Source organism: Diorhabda carinulata, chromosome 5 (assembly GCF_026250575.1).
Source record: "Diorhabda carinulata isolate Delta chromosome 5, icDioCari1.1, whole genome shotgun sequence".
Classification (NCBI taxonomy): Eukaryota; Metazoa; Arthropoda; class Insecta; order Coleoptera; family Chrysomelidae; genus Diorhabda; species Diorhabda carinulata.
In genome coordinates this window covers 2,046,380-2,065,301 of record NC_079464.1, presented here as the reverse complement: position 1 = coordinate 2,065,301, position 18,922 = coordinate 2,046,380, and the positions used below count along the sequence as shown (strand labels likewise).

Genomic DNA, 18,922 nt, shown 5'->3' with positions numbered 1-18,922 from the left:
TCTCATGAAATTTAAGTCACTGCAATGTTAAAAACGCCTAATTAAGATAAATTTTATACGGCATTATAGGTAACGTGTATATAATATATATTTATCTGCCATCTTATAAATTTTTATTTTGCTGATAATAACCCAATAAGAAAAAGAGCGATGTAATAAAGTTAACAAGTCCAAGTGAGAGAAAACATATATTTGACAGGGAGAAGAGTAACAGAAATTGGTAACAGAAATAATATCAAAACCATTATAGGCAATGTTTATAAGGGTAACAGTACCATATATAACATTTGACCACTAAAAGGCTCCAACCGTGGATTTTTAAGTAGTTATATAGTGGTTGCCAAAATGTTTCCATTACTTTTGGTTAAAACACCTAAGTTTATACATATAGCGTTACTAACCTAAGTTTTCCGTAACCTTTATATACTCCCCATTTAAGCTCTTTAAGGGGTTTATACGAGTAACAGAAATATTACGGTTACTATCATATATACATTTAAGTTATTTAATGAGGTGATATAATATTTACGGCAACTGTTATATAACAAAAAATGTTTATTGGGAATAAACTAGACTGAAGCAACCTGTCTACACTCGTTTAGTCGGCGTTTTAGTTGCCGGAAAGCAGTGGTGGGGGAAACTACTTACTCAAGTAAATAGAAATTGTTTCTATTCAATTGACTGAACAGTTTACTAAATTAGGTATTTGCGCAAGTACTATTTCAAGTTGTTTTCATCATACAAGTAACTAAATTTAGCTACTTGATTTGGTAACTTGCTTAAGCTACTTGACACGTTTAAAATCGGCTATATTTTTAAGTTTTATGGATTTTTAGTTATTTAGTTTTGATCTTGTCAAAAGATAAAAAAGAAGAAGAAGGGGCATTGATAAAAACATAGTAGCTAGTAAACCTGATAATGAAAATACTAATAAATAAAACTACTAGTAAATAAATATATTTTTAAGAAAAGAAGCAATTGAACAATAAACAACGAAACATAGTGTCAGAAGTGTAGTCGAAAATCACCGACAGCTTAAAAAGAATAAAAAATAAAAGTTAGACAGAAGCCATTTTCCCTCCAATAAATATAATTAAAAACGAGGAGTTAAAAATAAGAAAATCGTACGGATGTATCAAAAGTGTAGTGAAAAATGGAATACTTCAAGTCCCCGGAAGCGTTTAACGTACAGGAGCCACATGGATGGTCCAAATGGAAGCAAATATTTGTAATATTTTTGTTAGCTTCAGGAAAAAGCACTACTGAGGAAAATATAAAAGTAGCTGTTGAATATTCTTCTATATCTATAATACATTTGAAACAACCAAAACTTAAAAACTAAATGAAGTGTTATTTTGTTTTGATGATCATTTCTTACCCAAAGAAATGTAAGTATGAAAACAATTAAATTTAACAGCATACAGCAAAAAGAAGGTCAAAATATAGACTCAAGCAGCAAACTGTTTGTTTGTGTTTGTATGTGAAAAGGGTCAGTGTAAAAGCAACTATGCAGAGGGGATGATAAAAGACAGAATAGCACTGGGTGTTCTGGATAAATAGGTTCAAAGTCACTTATTAAGAGAACCATCAATGTCATTAGACAGGATGCTTCAATATTGTAGGAGTATTGAAGTTACAATGAAACATGTTGAGTTATTAAAAAGTGGTACAGAAAAAACACAAGCAGCTGATGCTCTTAAGTTTTTACGCAAATGTGGAAGATGTGTTTTCAGTCATCAACCTAGACAATGTCCCTCTTATAATCAAACTTGTGCAATTTGTCAACGTAAAGGCCATTTTGCTAAGGTTTCTTTTTTCTAGGACAAACAGCACCAAAACAAGTGGTAAGAACGAGGTAATTATTCTAATTCCAAACAGCCAGAAAACGGGAGGCAGGGAGAATATTGGTCAAATGAACAAGATGAAGCTGAGGTTAAGAAACTAAATCAGAAGTACAGGTTTTGGGCAATGTAAACTCAGAATTCAGATATTATAAGTAGGGACAATGCAGGTATTGAGAATTCTATTTTTATTAATGAGCATAAGCCAAATATTAAAAACAATAGCTGGTATGAACCTATTATTGTTAACAATATTGACAATTGACAATTGACATTATGTTTAAGCTTGAAACGGGAGCTGAATCTAGCGTTGTACCTTCGAAATATTTTTATGATCTAAATGTTGATAAATCTAAAATTATTTCAACATCCATGACAATAATTTCCTATTGAAATTTTAAATCAAAACCTCTAGGTCACATAACACTTGAGTGTTTTTATAAAAGTCAATTTAAAAATGTTGGAATTTTTTATAGTTGATTTAGAGTTAGGGCCTTCACTGGAGTTAGGAGATTGTTTACATTTTAACATGATATCTAGAGTGAGTATAGTTCAAACCAAGATGTTAATTGATAATACTGCTAAAAACAAGAAATGGAGTAATTAAAAATTTTAAAAACATTTTTGAAGGCTTCGGATGAATTTCAGATTATGTGGAAATTAGATTAAAAGAAGATGCAATACCAGTTATACAAACACAAAGGAAGGTACTATTGGCCTTTAATGAAAAATTAAAATCAACGTTAGATGATCTTGAACAAAAAAGTATAATTCCTAAAGTTGAGTATCCAACTGATTGGGTTAATTCATTGATGATTGTTGAGAATCCTAATGGATTACTTTGTTTGTGTTTAGATCCAAAACCATTGAATAAATATATTTGTCGAGAGCATTATATTATTCCTAGGTGTGACGAACTTTTAGCTAAGCTGGAAGGAAAAGCAATTTAATCTGTAATTAAATTAAAAAAATATATTGTTAATTGCATTGTTAATTTGTTAGATCAAATCATAACAAAAAATGGAACACAACCTTCTAAAAAAAATGTAAAAGCTGTTTCGGCTATTGGAAAACTTTTAGACACAAGATATTTACCTAGTCCTAAGATGTATATCGCAGATGCATTAAGTTGATCTTATATTAAATCAGAGACTCCCTTAGATACAGAACTAGAATACACTGTTCATGCACTCTCTTTAACTGTACCGATGTCTGCAGAAAAGAAAATTGTTTTTCAAAATTCTGTTAATAATGATTGTTGTATAACTCATAGCCCAACACTGATAAAAAGTTGACTTCTGAATTGAAATATTCCTTTAACTTGAGACATAACATATATTTTTCTGACAATTTGCTATTTTACAACATAGAAATTGTTGTTCCTTCTGAAACTTAGAAGTAGTATGTTTAAATTATTACATTTGGTCAACTTTGGAATGTAAAAATGTAAATTACAATCATGTAAAATTGTGATAAGGCTCAAAATGTCTAAAGATATTGAGAACTATGTAAGAAATTGTGAAACTTGTCAATTCAATAGACCAGCTAACCCAAAAGAGACTCTTGTACCCCATAAAACACCATAAAGGGGGCGTCCATGAATTACGTGAGATATTTTTTTAGGATTTTTCGACTCCCCACCCTCCTGATAAGATTTCGTAAGATTTTTCTTTACTACCACCCCCCCTCCCCCATTCTCACGTGAGATTTTTTATAATGTGTTTTTGGCTGTAAAATTCATTGGATTTGAAAAAAATACAAAAAAAAAACAATTTGCTCTATCACTTTTATTAAAGACTAGTATACAATTGTGATTTGAGAATATTGCCTCAGTTTAAAATCACTGTGGTGAAATTAAATAATAAATACTTCAACGTAAATTAATAAGAGATTATTCTAATTCAGTCCATGGAGACTCGTGCACTCTCAAGAGTGACTATTAGAACCAACGTATTCAAATAATTTTCAATGAAATCATCTGCTCCTTCAACTTCGTTCTGATTGAGCCACTCCAAACCGTTATCGCTTGCACACAGTCGCTTGTCTTGAAACAATACGCGATGGTCGCAATTTAAGTGTTAGCACATCTCGTACATGATGAGCAGCACGTCGATGTTCTGCAACTTTTGTGATGGATGCGAAATAGATACCACATGTATTGCAGCATCTCTTTTCTATATCGTGACGTAAACTTGGACAATACAGGTCATAAGGCATGCTTGTGAAGGTGTGTAATGGTTGAATAGATAGGCAGTGGCGAATTAAGAATGGTGCAAATGTTTTTCCATCATGCTGTTCAGGATCCGGAATCGCCGGATCTCCATTAACTTGAATGGCATATGGAGGTAATAAAAAACGATCATGTAGAAGTACATACATGTAAAGAACTCCGACGTGGACTGCATCACTGCTGATCATCGCATTTTACAACCTAAAATAATAATTATTTTTGATTATTTATAAAGATGCATTTGTCGGCATGGATGCTTGTTAAAAAAATATTTTAGAAAAATGGTAAGTTTGTTTACCTGAAGTAAATATTAACTCTCTCTAAAATGTTCGGAGTACCATTCTTCAGCTGGAAAATCTGGAACATTAGAAATGTCGTCGTTTGGGTCGATGTAATTAGCAATAACTTCGTGTCTATCAATGCACATTGCGTACCATATTTCAGTTAAAACTTCTGCTTTTTTAAATCATCATTAATTGTTTTACCGTGGAGTCAAGATGTGTCTCAAAAGAGTCATGGGGAAGAACAACACCTGATAGTTCTCGTCTAAGTGGAGCCATGCGTCTCTCTACTCTATTGAAAGCACTTCTGCCGGGGGCATTGGTCCCAATGAATATTGCGTCAAATTCATATTTTTTTTGAAATGCTGTATAGAATGTGCAATTACTTTCCGATATCGCGGGTTCTCATCGGGACCGCCATCGTTCGAAATAATGACAGGCTTGACTTTATCGTCTTCGTTTTTCATTAATTTACCAAAAGGCTGAAGAGTTAAGAGAGTGTCCAAGTCTTCAGCTTGACTAGTTGCAGTCGAAGACGAGTGCTTACCACTTCGGATTGCTATATATGTTGGTCCTCTATATGAGACGGCTTCTGGTCGCCCCATCTCATTCGGTTTTACTTCACACAAAGCATAGACACTCGGGATCAATTTATGTCTTGCAGCAATTATAAGTCGTGATCTGGTAACGACACTTTATACTCAACGTGCATTAGCAAAGGCGCCTGTTTGTTTGCTGCTGTCAATCCTATGGGGACCCATGCTTTGTCATCTTGGGATAAAAAAGATATAGAATCAGGGCCAAGTATTGATGCTACAGTTTCTAGTGACCTTATGGAAGCTACAGAAAAGTATTGGTCTTTGTGCGCTTTATGATGGTCTGCTTCAGGACGACTCGACTTCACCGGTACAGTCACTACGTGGCGCTTAGCCTACCGCGTATCTGCCCGTCTAGGCAACAGTGGAATGTAAGCGGCGCTTCGAGAAATATTAAATCCCAGCTCGATAAGTTTTTCAGTGAGCAGCTCTGAAAGACTATGGACACTAGGAACAATTTCACAGCGACTCCGTTCCTCAGCTGATGCACCAAACATAGCTAAATCACTAATAGTTTTCAGCAATTCCTCCAAGCGCGGACGTCTAGAGCTTGCTCGAGGTATCAACGATTTTGCTGCTCCAGGATTTTTAGAACACAATTCGATAATTTTTATTTTTTCTATGCTTCTTCGAGTATACTCTTTGGTTCTCCTTAGGTTTGAGCTGTTTTTCAAAATTATCAATTTCTTGCCGAAACTTCTCATCTCTCATCGTCGCTGAATTTTCCGTTTTGTAGCACCAGTAGGGGAAAAAATAAAGAAAATGTCGCACATACAAAAAAAAGGTAAACACTAACCTGCCAGTTGAGGTTCATTATCGTAATCTTGATCCATGAGCCGCTGATTACAGTGAGAAATTTCATTTCGAGTCACTGATTCCTCATGTTGAATAATCTGGATGTTAATTTCAGTTTGACTCGCGCATTCTAAGTTTGACATACCTTGAGCGCTTGTATCAACTTGCGTTGAAACATTATAAGAGCTCCGAGTGTTTCCCTTGAATAAATGTATCATTATAAAGACTCAAGATTCACGAATTAGAGACGTTTAGAACAAAATTATGCATTTTTTAACTTTTCGCTAAGAAGATCTATATTTTTTTCTCCTCAGCACAATATTGAAATATATTGTACATAAAATTAAATTTCTCCTATTTCTTATTTCTTAGACCTTTTGATATATCAATGCATCTAAATTTTCTTGATTTTAGGTCTCTAAAATAGCTAAAGGACCTAAAATACCTAAAATCAAGAACATTTAGATGAATTAAAATTAAATTTATAGCATAAATAAATAAATAGAGGTATCTAACCTACCTTAGAGAGAGACCTTTTTTTTCCGCTGCTTCTCTTAGAAGCTGATCAATCTCATGCTGAATATGTTTCACCAAATCTTCTTTCTTTGGATACTTTTGTTTTGCTGTATTCCATAACTTTACCACTTCTTCTTGACAGCATTTCTTTGTCTTGTAGATGTGTCTTTTAACGTTTTAATGTCTAATCATTAAAATAGTATCAAAAAAGTTGTTAAATAAAATATTTGCGGGCATCAACAAAGCAGGTTATAGGACCTGTACTTGCGTCGCTGTTATTCGGCTCTTTACGCTGCGACATTCATTGAGTCGCGCGTATCGATACGGCTGGTCGAAAGCATATAAACAATCGGAGAGCTATTGTGCTACTCTGCGGAGTTCGGGGTAGTACGACAAACACCATTGTGTAAAATTTCGCATATATTTTTATTCTAGAAAAATTTCTCACTTCAATTTAACTTTACTTTCACACAATTTTACATGGTTCTCTATTGAAAAAAAAAAAATACGTGATATTTGTTGAAACCCCCCTCTCCCCAAGTGAGATCTGGAAAGATTTAACTTGACTCCATCCCCCCCTTGAACACCTCACGTAATTTATGGACGCCACCAAAGACTTTTTTGATTACCAGTCCAAAAGCTATTTGTTAATTTTTGACAGCTACTCTCATTGGTTGAAAGTTTTTCCTACCCAAAATAAAACGGCTTTTCCTATGATCAAGCATTGTAAGGATTTGTTTTCTAAATTTGGTGTTCCTGATATCTTCTATGCTGATAATGTTCCTTATAACAGTATAGAATTTAGAAATTTTACTAAATCATGGAATTTTGATTTGGAGTTTTCTATCCTTTTTTATCACCAGTCAAATAGTTTTGCAGAGATGTATGAATGAATATCTCTAAAAACATGCTTAAAAAAATGTATAATGTTTTCGATGCATCGATTTATATAGAATATCCCTAGTCCTGTCAAGAGATAGAAAAAAGAAGAAGATAGCATAGTGATAAAAAACATGGTAGCTTGAAAACCTGATTATGAAAGTGCTAATAAATAAAACTACTAGTAAATAAATATAGTTTTAATAAAACATATAAAAAAAAATTGAACAATAAACAACGAAACAACATGAAACAGTTGATTGTATGCAAAATACAGGAATGAAATTGGTACTTTCAGAGTAAAAATGGTTAAAATTATGAAGCTGAAGAAAGCCACAGAGTTTAAAAATATTAGCATTCAAATAACACCAACATTATGAATTAGTGAAAGGTAGTAGGAAGAAGCTTCAGAACATATGCGGAGAACCAGAATAAAACAGGTAAACCTTCCTATATTTAGTATCCTTATGATGTGAGTAAAATGAAGAAATGTTAGGTTAGTTGTTGTTAGCTAATAAAATTGAGAATTAAATGAAAAATAGGCTATCAAAGAGAAAATTAAAATAATTTATAAATAAACAATTATAATTGGATATTTATTGTTCAATAGTGACAAAAAAATTGTTATTGATTCTGATAGGGATGCTAACTTGAAGGTGTATTGTAAATCAGTTTCTTTTGTTTAACAAATTAATTCCAAACATTCATTTATTGTGAACCTTCAAATAACTCCTAATAAATAAAATGAAAAATTGAGGAATAAAAACATTTTTTTCTGGAGTTGTATTAGATTAACCCATATTGTATTATTAATTTAAATCTGTTTATATAACTGATGGAAAATAATCTACATCCAATTGATATATGAAATGAAAAAGGTTCTATTAGCAGCTGTTTTCAGTATGGCTGGGGATTTGGATACTTTTGCTGGTTTTTACTCTTGTTCTACTGTCTGTTGTTAAGGCAATCAGGGAAGTGAGTGGCATAGTGTATGTAACCAAACTAGCACATACTTTTTCATATTATTATATTTTAATAATGTAATCAATACTTTTCTGTTAGCTTATAATACCTCAATATTGCTTCTAGAAAACATGCTTACATTTTATGAAATAATGTAAGTAGGTACTGGAATTGCAAAAATAATGAACATATTAATTAAGTGAATCATTGCCTTTAAACGGTTAATGTAACAGTGTTTATAAATGTTATCTCTGCTTCTTGTGAAAATTGATAGTTTGATGAATTTAAACAGAAGTAAACTTTATAGTTCAATATAATTATCAACTTATTTTCAACTAATTTTATATTATATTTAATGTCCACCAAAATGGATAAATGGGTGAAATATAAAAGAACACAAAAGAGAAGGGCAATATAAAGATGGCTATTTATTTATTCAGTATAGTGAAGACATATGACATTGTTGTATTCACAATTCACTATAGTTATATTGTACTCTATAATATTATTCTTTAGCTTGGTTAATAAATTATAACATACATATATCACTTACATTGTCAGTAAGGTGATTGATAGTAATGGTATATAGATCTCATTAAGCTGATGTTTTCTTTTCTGTTTTTGTTGATTTAAAATTACATTTGAAATCTTTCGGAGTATTGAATATTTCTTGTAGAAAATTGTGGGAAAGGGCGAAAATTGTAGAATGATTTAATGAATATGAGAGATTTTGGAATTCCTTAATAGATGTGGTATTAGCTTAATTTATCAATTGTATTTATTTAGGCTTTCCTTATTACATGTTGTTGTAGCTGATGTTTATTGTGTAAATCTATTAGGTGACGTAATATTTACAAACGTGTGTGATTGGATTTTGAAATGGTATTTTATTCGTTATCGACTAATATTCTCTCAGTATTATCATAGAGTGGTTCTGATAGTCAATTTGAAAATATTAGTTATACACTTTTTCATTGAAAAAAGCAGTGTCGAAAAAATGCAGTAGAATTTTTAAAAAAAGTGTATTATTCCAAAAGGAAACAGCAGAAACAAGTGATGCTATTACTATTTATAGTAATAATTAAGTTCGGTGGGTGTACAAGAAGAGAAGTTGCCAATTCGAGAAACTTATGAGAATGGGGACTTGGTTGGAACGCAGTTCATTATTATGAAACCCTAGCATTATTGATACATGCAAGGCCACAAGAGAAATAGGGTACGAAAGTTGCCCGAGAAGAATTGGGGTCGAGTATCTATCAACTGAGCTTTGTATGGTTTATCTAATGTTGTGGGATGAAAGAAAAATCAGAGCAATTATTACGAAACTCTTAAAATCGAAGAAAAATAATACTTTTTCATAGAAAATAGAGTAGCAGACCTATCAGTTATATATAAAACTAATACTCATTCTTATTATAATCTTTATAAAAACAAAATTAGAATGTATGGAAAGTTCTTACACTGGCTTACCTGCAATCATTTAAACTGTTCTTATAATAATCTTAGAATTACCGATGAATGGCGCTATCTAGAAGTGAAGCTAATATTACTAACAATGGAAACGTATCATTAAATGAACTAGGTAAAAATCTAACAATTAACAACACTACTGGTTCAAAACGAATCCCCGTTGGATGCGGGAAATCCAACATCAGGGTCGTTGGTCTGTAAATGAGTGGCGTGGGTTTCTAGGCGGACAAATAATTGGGCCAGTTTTTTGAATGAGATAGTTAATTAAGAAAAATATTTATACTTGTGAAAAAACGAATTGTGTCTTTTCTTTTAGAAAATATGCCCTTACTTAGTCATTTGTAGTGACATGTTCTTACAATCTGATGATTGCCCGGCATATTATTCCATATAAGTTGTGCATTTTTTAGATCAAACGTATCCTGATAGGTGGATAGGACAAGTTTATTTATTTGGCCATCCAGATCTTCAGACCTAACTTGCCTAGATTTTTTTTTGTGGTGCCAAAACCGAGCATTTGTGATCATCTTGTCTCTTGTAAAGATGTGAGTTTTTATTTTCATGTTATGTTTGGTTTCTATATGAAAAGCTTGAGAGATGAGTGTGAAGAAATTTGAAGTTTTTCCCAAAAACAAGCTTGAAGCATGGTTGAATGATAATTGATTCTATTTTTAGAATTAATGTATAAATCAGAATGTTTAGTATTTTCCTTCAAATTCTGCTTTTTTTTCTGCCATCTCGTTTGATTTTAGATAACTTCGTCTGAACACCTCATGCTCAAAGATCCATAATTTTTTTTTTTTTTATTAATAAAATGATTTATAAACTCAGCTTCATAGCGGAGATACTCTTCTTTTATTTCATGAGCCAGGTCTCTCAAGATATTTTGAAATAAATAACTTCTATATATTACTTAATCCTTTGGTGTTATCAGCATTACTTTTACATTTTTCTGATGTACCAATATTAAATAATTTAAGTCTGTTAAACGATATCGATAGTGCATCTGCAAGAAAAAGTTTTATTACCCAATTTTCAATTCAATAAAGATATCATGATATCGTACTGTTCCAAATTTAACCTAATATTTGAAGTTTTAGATGGGTTTATTCTTATGATTCTTAGAAAAATTGTTACAGTCTTTTCATTACTTTCAAAAATCACAGTTCCACTAAAAATATATTTATGAAAGTGCTCACATCTTTGTGAAATAGGAAGTAGCTTCGTCTGCATTTGACATAAAAATAGTTCCTTTGGTAATATTTGACTTCAAATAGGCATCAAATAAAAAAAATTAAATGTTCTTACTAATAATACAAATTAACTCGTTTTATTATCGTAACAATGATGGCGTATTAACTATTATCTAATTTATCACTTAATTTTCAATAATGGGTAATTTCTATAATAATATTTCTCATATGATTAGACATTAGCTGAATCAAGTTCGATATGGTTTCTTTTGTGATGTTGAGCCAATTTTCTTCTAGTGCGCTCTGATGTCGAGAGATGGTTTCTTTCGATTAATTTCCTTCCAGACTCCAAAATACAAGAACAATGAATAGGAGTTGACCGGCTGACTTAAGAAATGGTTAAAATGGACTGGAGAAGTCATTAAAACGATAGATAGGAGCAAAAAATGGATTCACTATGTAAAAATCAAGTTCATTTCCTCCAAGAACTCCATATCACAAGGAAACCGAAAAAGAATTGACAGGTTGGCTTAAGAAATGGTTAAAATGGATTAGAAAAGTCCTTATCACGATAGATGAGAGCAAAAAATGGATTCACTATGTTAATTTGGTGATAACCTTTGTACCGTTTGAAGGTGTTTTGGAGGTTAGCATATTTCCTGTGATCTCATATTTTTATTCTTAGTTCTTTCATTAGCTCAATTCACCATAGTTTTTTCTCAGTTTTCAATGGTGTAGTGTACATGTCTTGATTCTTATAATATATACATATCAATTCAGCTGTATCTTGTCTCAATTTTTATTGATTTTTGTTTTAATTATTTTTCAATTTCTATATTCTTTGTTTTATCCTAATTAATTTTCTTTCGAATGTTTAATTATCATTGGGTTAAGATATGTTTTCTCTTTATTGTCATATATTCTGCTGTGTAGGTTAGAGTTGGTACTGTTGTAAATTTATTTGTTATTTTATCTGGTTTTCTGTCTTATGTTGGTACCATACTAAGGTATCCTTATGTCGTTATTCTCCCTGAAGTTTTAGCTTCAGATTTGATTTCTTTTGATTTACATTTATTATTTCAACTTTAGTTTTGTCATTTTTCTTATTTCTAAGAATCAGACATCCATTAATTTTTGGATTATATTTTTAAAATTTACTATAACATTATATCGTCTGCAAATATCAGCATTTTTATAGGTTATGTTTTTATATTCAATTCTATTCAGATATTCACATTTTTTTAATATATTTGAATCTATCTTTCCTAGGAGTGACCATCCCAAATGATCTTGCGGGCCACGTATTTTTTTAAAGAAAATAGAAAAAAAAGCCAATCTGTATACAAATAATACAATAAGTTATTGTGTTGATATTTCGGCGAACCACACATAAAATTATATTAGTATTAATATAAATAAATACCAAAAACTTGGGAGTTAACATTTTAAACAGAATTAATTATTATTATAAAATAACTTGTAGTATTTAATAATTTCCCTATTAAGTCATTTAGTGAGATATTTGTTTCACTAAGCTTTTGTAAATCAGCAGAAATGCTTGTATTTTCAGATTACTCAAAAGTGAAAACAATACTATTTGCTCGTATATGTTTTTTTCAGATTAGATTATTATTTTTACTTTTGTTGCGATTCCGCGTTTTCAGGCATTCCAGAATAGACTATTGGTACAATAATAATTTTTTTTAAATGTTTGATAAATTTTTAAGCCGCCAAACTCTCCCAGGCAGGCCGCGCGTTCGCCATCCCTAGCCAAAGAACACCTCTGAGATGAAGAGGAGGCGCTCCATTATGTTAAAAACAAAGAAATCTAAACAAAATGAGTATTTACATATTGTAGTCCATGAGTTCTTAGCCTAACATAGAAAAGAATAATTTAATAAAATAAAACCAATATTATATCATTATAAAACCAGTATAAACAAAGTGACCCATTTTATTTTCTGAGCATGTTGATACCAACGCAACGGTTGTAATAAAAACATTTTCCTACTTTTCTCACATCAATGGTCAATATATATTTGCCTTTATCTGGCAATAAAAAAATAATTGAAAATTGTCAAATATTGTAGGGGATATCTCGTTTAAAATATACAATTTTGTTATGTTCTTTGGAACTACATTTGGCATTTGCTGGTCTGTCGACGATATTATATAACCAAAATGCTGCTACTCTATTTCACAGGTTAACATATTTACGTGTGTACTCTGTATTTAACTATTGTATATTGTAGAAAGTGAAGGTAAAGAAATATGTGATTACTATATACATTTTTCTTCCCATACAAACTTAGAGGTATTTGTTTAATGAACAGGATAAAATTTTTAAATAAATATTTTTTTAAACACATCAAAAGGCTTAGTAGCTGAGCATAAATAAAGAAACTGTTTTTTTAGGTCTTTCCAATATTGAAATGCTCCATCTTTTGAATGTCAACTACAATTCATTGATGGAAACACAAATAATAATGAAAGAAAATTTGTAGGATGCCACTTCAAATTATTGTATTCATTATTTGACAGGAAAATGATTTTTTTATACTCAGTTGAAGAGTAGTAGTATAGGAGCTAGTAACGTTTTTGAGAGAGAATTCCAGGTCAGTTGATTTTTTGATATGTCGTTATTCTTACTCTTTCGGTTAGAGTCTGGGCTACCTGGCTAGCAGTAGCAGTTTCGTTTGTTAATGCGTATCCTACTTGTACAAGTAATAATCCTGAATTTTTTTATAATTATTGAACGCGTAATTTTTAAAGTTTTGTCTTTAGATAGGTCTCACAGACACACATTTTTTATTGCCAGGCATTTTCAGTGTGCGAATTTTTTATTTCCTAAAATCTAAAAATTCAAAACATTTTAGAATGTCCGTATTTTTTATATTGTATTCTTTGAAGATAAAATAGTCTAAAGATAATTTGCCAAAAAAATTAAAAACTCATGTAAAGTATTGCCCTATGATGCTAGTAGTCAGAGAGAAAGAGAGAGAGTTGTAGAATATGATCAAGAATGAGACGAAAATAATTTCAAAATTACGTTACTTACATTCCTTCTATTCAGAACAAATTTATATATAAGAAATTCAAACATTGGAACAGAAATAAAATTGGAATAAAGTTCAATTAGAGAGAAGAAAATTGAAAAATGCGTCATTAACGTTTTAAAATTTATTGAATTTATTGAAAATAAAATTTGATTTTTCTAACATTTAAAAGTCCCAACTTTACCTTTTCTAAAAAATGCTGGCGTGTACTTACATCCAGTAAGCACCTGGAAACATGGTATAGCTTTCTATAAAGAGACACCAAGGATTCAGTACAGTTCATTTACGTTGATGTATCGCTGATGATTGCCTACACCCATATTTTTCCAAATTTTTGAAAGATGCGTTTAAATGATCCATATTTTCCAGAAGTATAATTTAAATATCAGAGTCTGAACAGCATATAACAAATTCTGCGTCTAAATCAATTTGACAAATGTGGAAAATAATTCTAGAATCAGCTTCTTCTTGTTTTTCACATGATAATGATTCTTCAGTAATTTTAATATGTTATTTGTAATTTTTTAAGAATGACATTTATTAGAACTTCCGTAAATTGTTTTATTAACAATAAAAGTTATAATATTTCTTCAGTATCCCAGTGATTAATGAAAAAGTTGAACAAGAGCTTGTTTGAATTGGATATTTTTGAGTTCTGCTCCAAAATTATGTGGCCGAACTTGATTTGGACAAATAGATATTGGACAAGTTTATTCTTCTCGGCGTGAACGCTCACAATCTTTGATAGACGGCAAAAAATATTGGTCGAAGATAATGTCAATCCGAATAGATTTCTTATGGAAGATAGTACTCAGAAATTTTTTAGATATACCGTCATATGTACATCTTTCATTAGATGCAACAAAAAGAAAACATCAACAAGACAAACATCAAAAGATGACATTTGTTGCTCAACAGTGTCTATGAGCTTAGCTAACTGTGATTTGTTAGTTTTACAGATTGAACCATCCGGATGACACATTGATGTTGGCATTGGAGTAAGTGGGAATGTCAAAACTTTCTCGATATGAACCTTATGAGTGAAGGAAATCCCCAACATTCTACTGAATAGAATCACAACTCAACAATTTTATTCCTTAAATCAATTTATTTTTCTTTGGCGATTTAGCAAAATTAAAGACTTTAGTTTTTTTATTGGCTTCACAAATCTACTTTCATCTTCAACGCATTCATTGACAAATTGGTTCCTTAAATCATTACCATTTTCTCATTATTTAGTAGAAAATTCGCAACCTTAGGAGAAGCAGGTCTTGAAGTAGCAATCTTGTACAAATTCTCCTTATATAATGTTTGATCGAATCAATTTTTTTCGATTATTTCAATGAAATCAGCAATTTGTTTTCCATAGATTTTTATTCTATTGGGTTGTAATTTTGCTGTAACATCTTACCTTAAGACAAACATCCAAGACATGTGCGTTGACGTGCAGCTATAAAATTAGTAAAGTGAGCAATTCCACTCAGTCATTTTGCCACATCGGCATTTATAGTTGGTTCTAAAGTGAGATCTATTGGTTCTCATGAGAATGGCTTATCAGTTCTCTTGACTCCAAAATATCCTTTATTAAAATCATCTTCTAGTCCGGGATAGGTTTTACTGACATTATTCAAATTATCTGAATATTTTACTCAATATCGAGCGTAATTAGGTTGATTAATCAATTGATTGGTATAATCAATATTCGTGTTGGTGATAAATGTTCTGAATAACAATTCCCATCATCTTAGTTCAATTCGCTATGGGAATTATTATCGATGTTTTGGTAAATCTCCACAGTATCATGTCAAGTTTCTTTTCCGTCCAAGGTGTCAATGTATCTTATCAAAATTGTCAAAGGCAACACCAGGGCACAGTGAGGAATTTATAATGATGTCTGGCGGACAAACTTGATACCTTTATAACGATGCAATTGTTGCTTCTGTTTCCAATTCTTCTAGAGTATTGTAGTTACAGCAATCTCCTAATCTATTTGAAATATTTATTTTTTTTTACTGCTTGTTGGACTTTTCATCGTCGTACCAAGAGTAATACGTTACCCAAAAAAAATGCATCAGCAGCAATGGAGGAACTCAATCCATAGCAATTTAAACCGTCTTCGCATCTAATATATCCACCCCCCATAAAAACTTTGAGGAATCGATCTAATTTATCTGGAATCTCACATTCGCTAGCAATTAAATCGTCAGGTTTATTTTTTGGTAGTTTTGATTTTTCAATTCTTAAATAGTTTCTCGCAAGATTAATACGACTTTCTCAATAAGGTCGTTTTCTTTGAGTTTACTAATATCATCTTCTAATAAACTAGAATCTTTAGCAGGGCCGAGCCTAGGGTATCCGTCGCCCGGATGCAAGAATAAAATATGCCGCCTTATTAGCGTACCTAGTCGACATTTGATTAGTGAGGCGAGATATGAGGTAAATTTCTAGTCTAGTAGGATAGAAATGTACCTACCTACATACGCCGGGAAAATATTCATTTGTAAAAATCGTCTCTATCTAGCAAATGTGTCTATATCTTATTGGAGATAGGAATACTTGTATAATTGTATAATTCAATGCCGATTTATTAACAAATATATAAACACGTGAAGAAACTAAAATTTACATTCTCGAGTTAGTAAATAATAGTCTGTTATGTCCTGAATGTCCTCCAAAAATAGGGTTATTATGATATCTTTCTAGGATCTGCGTTATTTCTTCTTTCGTTTCCATTACTTTTGGAACGCTACATATACTTATTTGTATATTTTTCAATTTTCTTTTACTTTCTTCTATAAGTTCTTTAATTGTGCACTTTGTAAAAATATAATTATTTTCATAAATCTTATTTCCTCTATTCCATACTTTATCTACAGTTTATCGAGTTTCTCCAATGTTCGTCCTAATTCGAAGTTGTCGTAATTTACTTCCAAATACTTTATTTATGTATGTACTTTATTTAAATTATAAGAGAAATTACACGTGGTAGGCCAACCTTTATAATACAATACACAGGTTATAAAAAAGTATATCATCGATAAAAAAAATCTTCTTTTTTAACATAATCATAGAATAAAAGGAACATAAACAAAAATATATGTATATAGCTTACTGTTTCAACACTCCCCCTTAAGATATATATACATATACATATCGATGGTTTTCTGACGCAACCTCGTATCTCAAAAACTACTACTTTTCAGGAATGACAAAAAACATTTTATAATGAAATTGAAAATTTTTTTAAACAATTTTTTTTATTAATTTAAAAAATATTCACTCTCTTAATAAATTTTTGAGACAAGTTTAGCATTTAAAACATTTAATCATTATTTTTTCTTTTATTTTCTGAGATACGTGTTTGCTGCAGAGGAAAAAACGTAACATACGTGATTGCGTAGTAATCTTTACAAATATAAGTACATGGAAAAGTTTTGTTAATTATTTTATTTTGCGAACAAATTAACTTTTTAAATCATTCTTAATCGAATAAAAATGTTATTGTTTAACTTTTAAATAATAAGAGTTCTTAATTACTACAATATATTACTCTTTTAAATCTAGATAAATTTGTTGTCTTAATTCTAGTATTAGTATTAATATCACATAGTTTCATTAATACTTTTAATCACTTTCATTGGCTTTTCGAATAGAATTATAAAATCAAATAATCATCAAATATTATTTTTTTTTCATTGCCTACAGACAATACTTGCAGATTTAAAAAAATATCATTTTTAATTTTCATTATTCACGTATTTTAAATTTTCATAAAAAGAGTGATAGTCCTTAGGTATTAATTGTTTGAGAGATAATAAGTCCATGTATTTTTGTTTAGTTAATGGGATTTCTTTAGAATATAAAGCCTTAATATCAGTATTGACAGAAATTTTTTTCTTCAAACGTTGTGGAAGATCCTCCCATTCGTTATCAAAGGATAACTTAAACATTATCTTGTCTTGACTATATTTTAATCCTCTCAACTGTAATACTGTTGGTGAACCAGTTTTATTTCCAGGCCGAATTGATTTGTAAAATTTTAAATCAGTAATTTTTAAAAAATTTATAATCAAGATATTTAACTTTGTACGGTTTTTTCATCCTAGACTCTTCAATAATTTTTACAAAGTTACACGGTGCATACAATTCGCGATCTTTTTTACGTCTTTCTATTGCTGCATGAACCGAATCACATTCCATCTGTGTGTGACCTTTAACTAAATATAGTGACATTGCGGTTCTGGGCACTGCAACCATCACTGTAAAATACAATCGGCGTATCAAGCTCAACTTCGGTTTGTAAAAAATCAAGAAGACAAGACGCAAAAACGTTACCATCCATGCCACCTTCACCTTCGTGCCATACATAACACAATACATCTCCATTAGCTATATTATACACTGTAAATTGATGACACTTTAATTTCTGTTTAAAGTAAAGAGCACCTGCTGGTAAATGTGGTATCATTTGCACAGCCTGGACATCTACAGTGAATGCCTTGATCTCTCCAGCAATAGCCTTTGTTTTATCTTGTTCTTTTTCATCCCGAGCACGGTCTTTTTCTTTCACATGATTATTGTACTCTTCTATAGATATATTTTTATTTTTAAAAGCAAAACAAGTATCGCAGAAGTCTTTACGCGGTTGAAAAATGTCAATATTCATAGATTGCATTTTTTTAAGTAAAAATCCATAGCTAGGCACTTCATTGTCTGGAATATTCAGCTCTTTCATAAATTTTGAAAAATCCCGGTATACATCTTGAGCAGACTTGTATAAATTATCTAAATATAATTTTGAAGTATCTTTTCGGCAGTAGTGTGACTCCATCTTGGGCAACTTATTTAAAAAATTCTCAACATGTGATAGCTTTCCTTTGACTTCTTTAGAATTTTTTCTAGTGTTTTTGAATTTTGTTTTTTTCAATAAACCGCAATCATCACTTTTCTTTACCCAGTTTAGAACTTGGGATTCTCCTAAACTCAATGTACTCAAGAACATTTTTTTACATACTAATAACCTTTGATTATTGACCATCAGATAATATTTAAGAGTGAAATTCCGCCGAGAGTCCTTTGAATTTTCTTTCCGAGGAATAATT

At 30.9% G+C, this 18,922-nt stretch overlaps 1 long non-coding RNA gene across 2 annotated transcripts; it reads left to right on the top strand.

Annotated features, from left to right (window-relative positions):
• Positions 1 to 857: 857 nt before the first annotated feature.
• LOC130894627 (uncharacterized) lies at positions 858 to 16,828 on the top strand. Of its 2 annotated transcripts, XR_009059353.1 has the most exons (4): positions 858 to 1,388; positions 1,822 to 2,011; positions 7,437 to 7,578; positions 13,180 to 16,828. It is a non-coding gene; the product is annotated as an uncharacterized LOC130894627 (long non-coding RNA). The 2 variants fall into 2 exon arrangements; XR_009059352.1 differs by lacking the exon at positions 13,180 to 16,828 and having other exon boundaries at positions 7,437 to 8,545.
• The last annotated feature ends 2,094 nt before the right edge of the window (positions 16,829 to 18,922 follow it).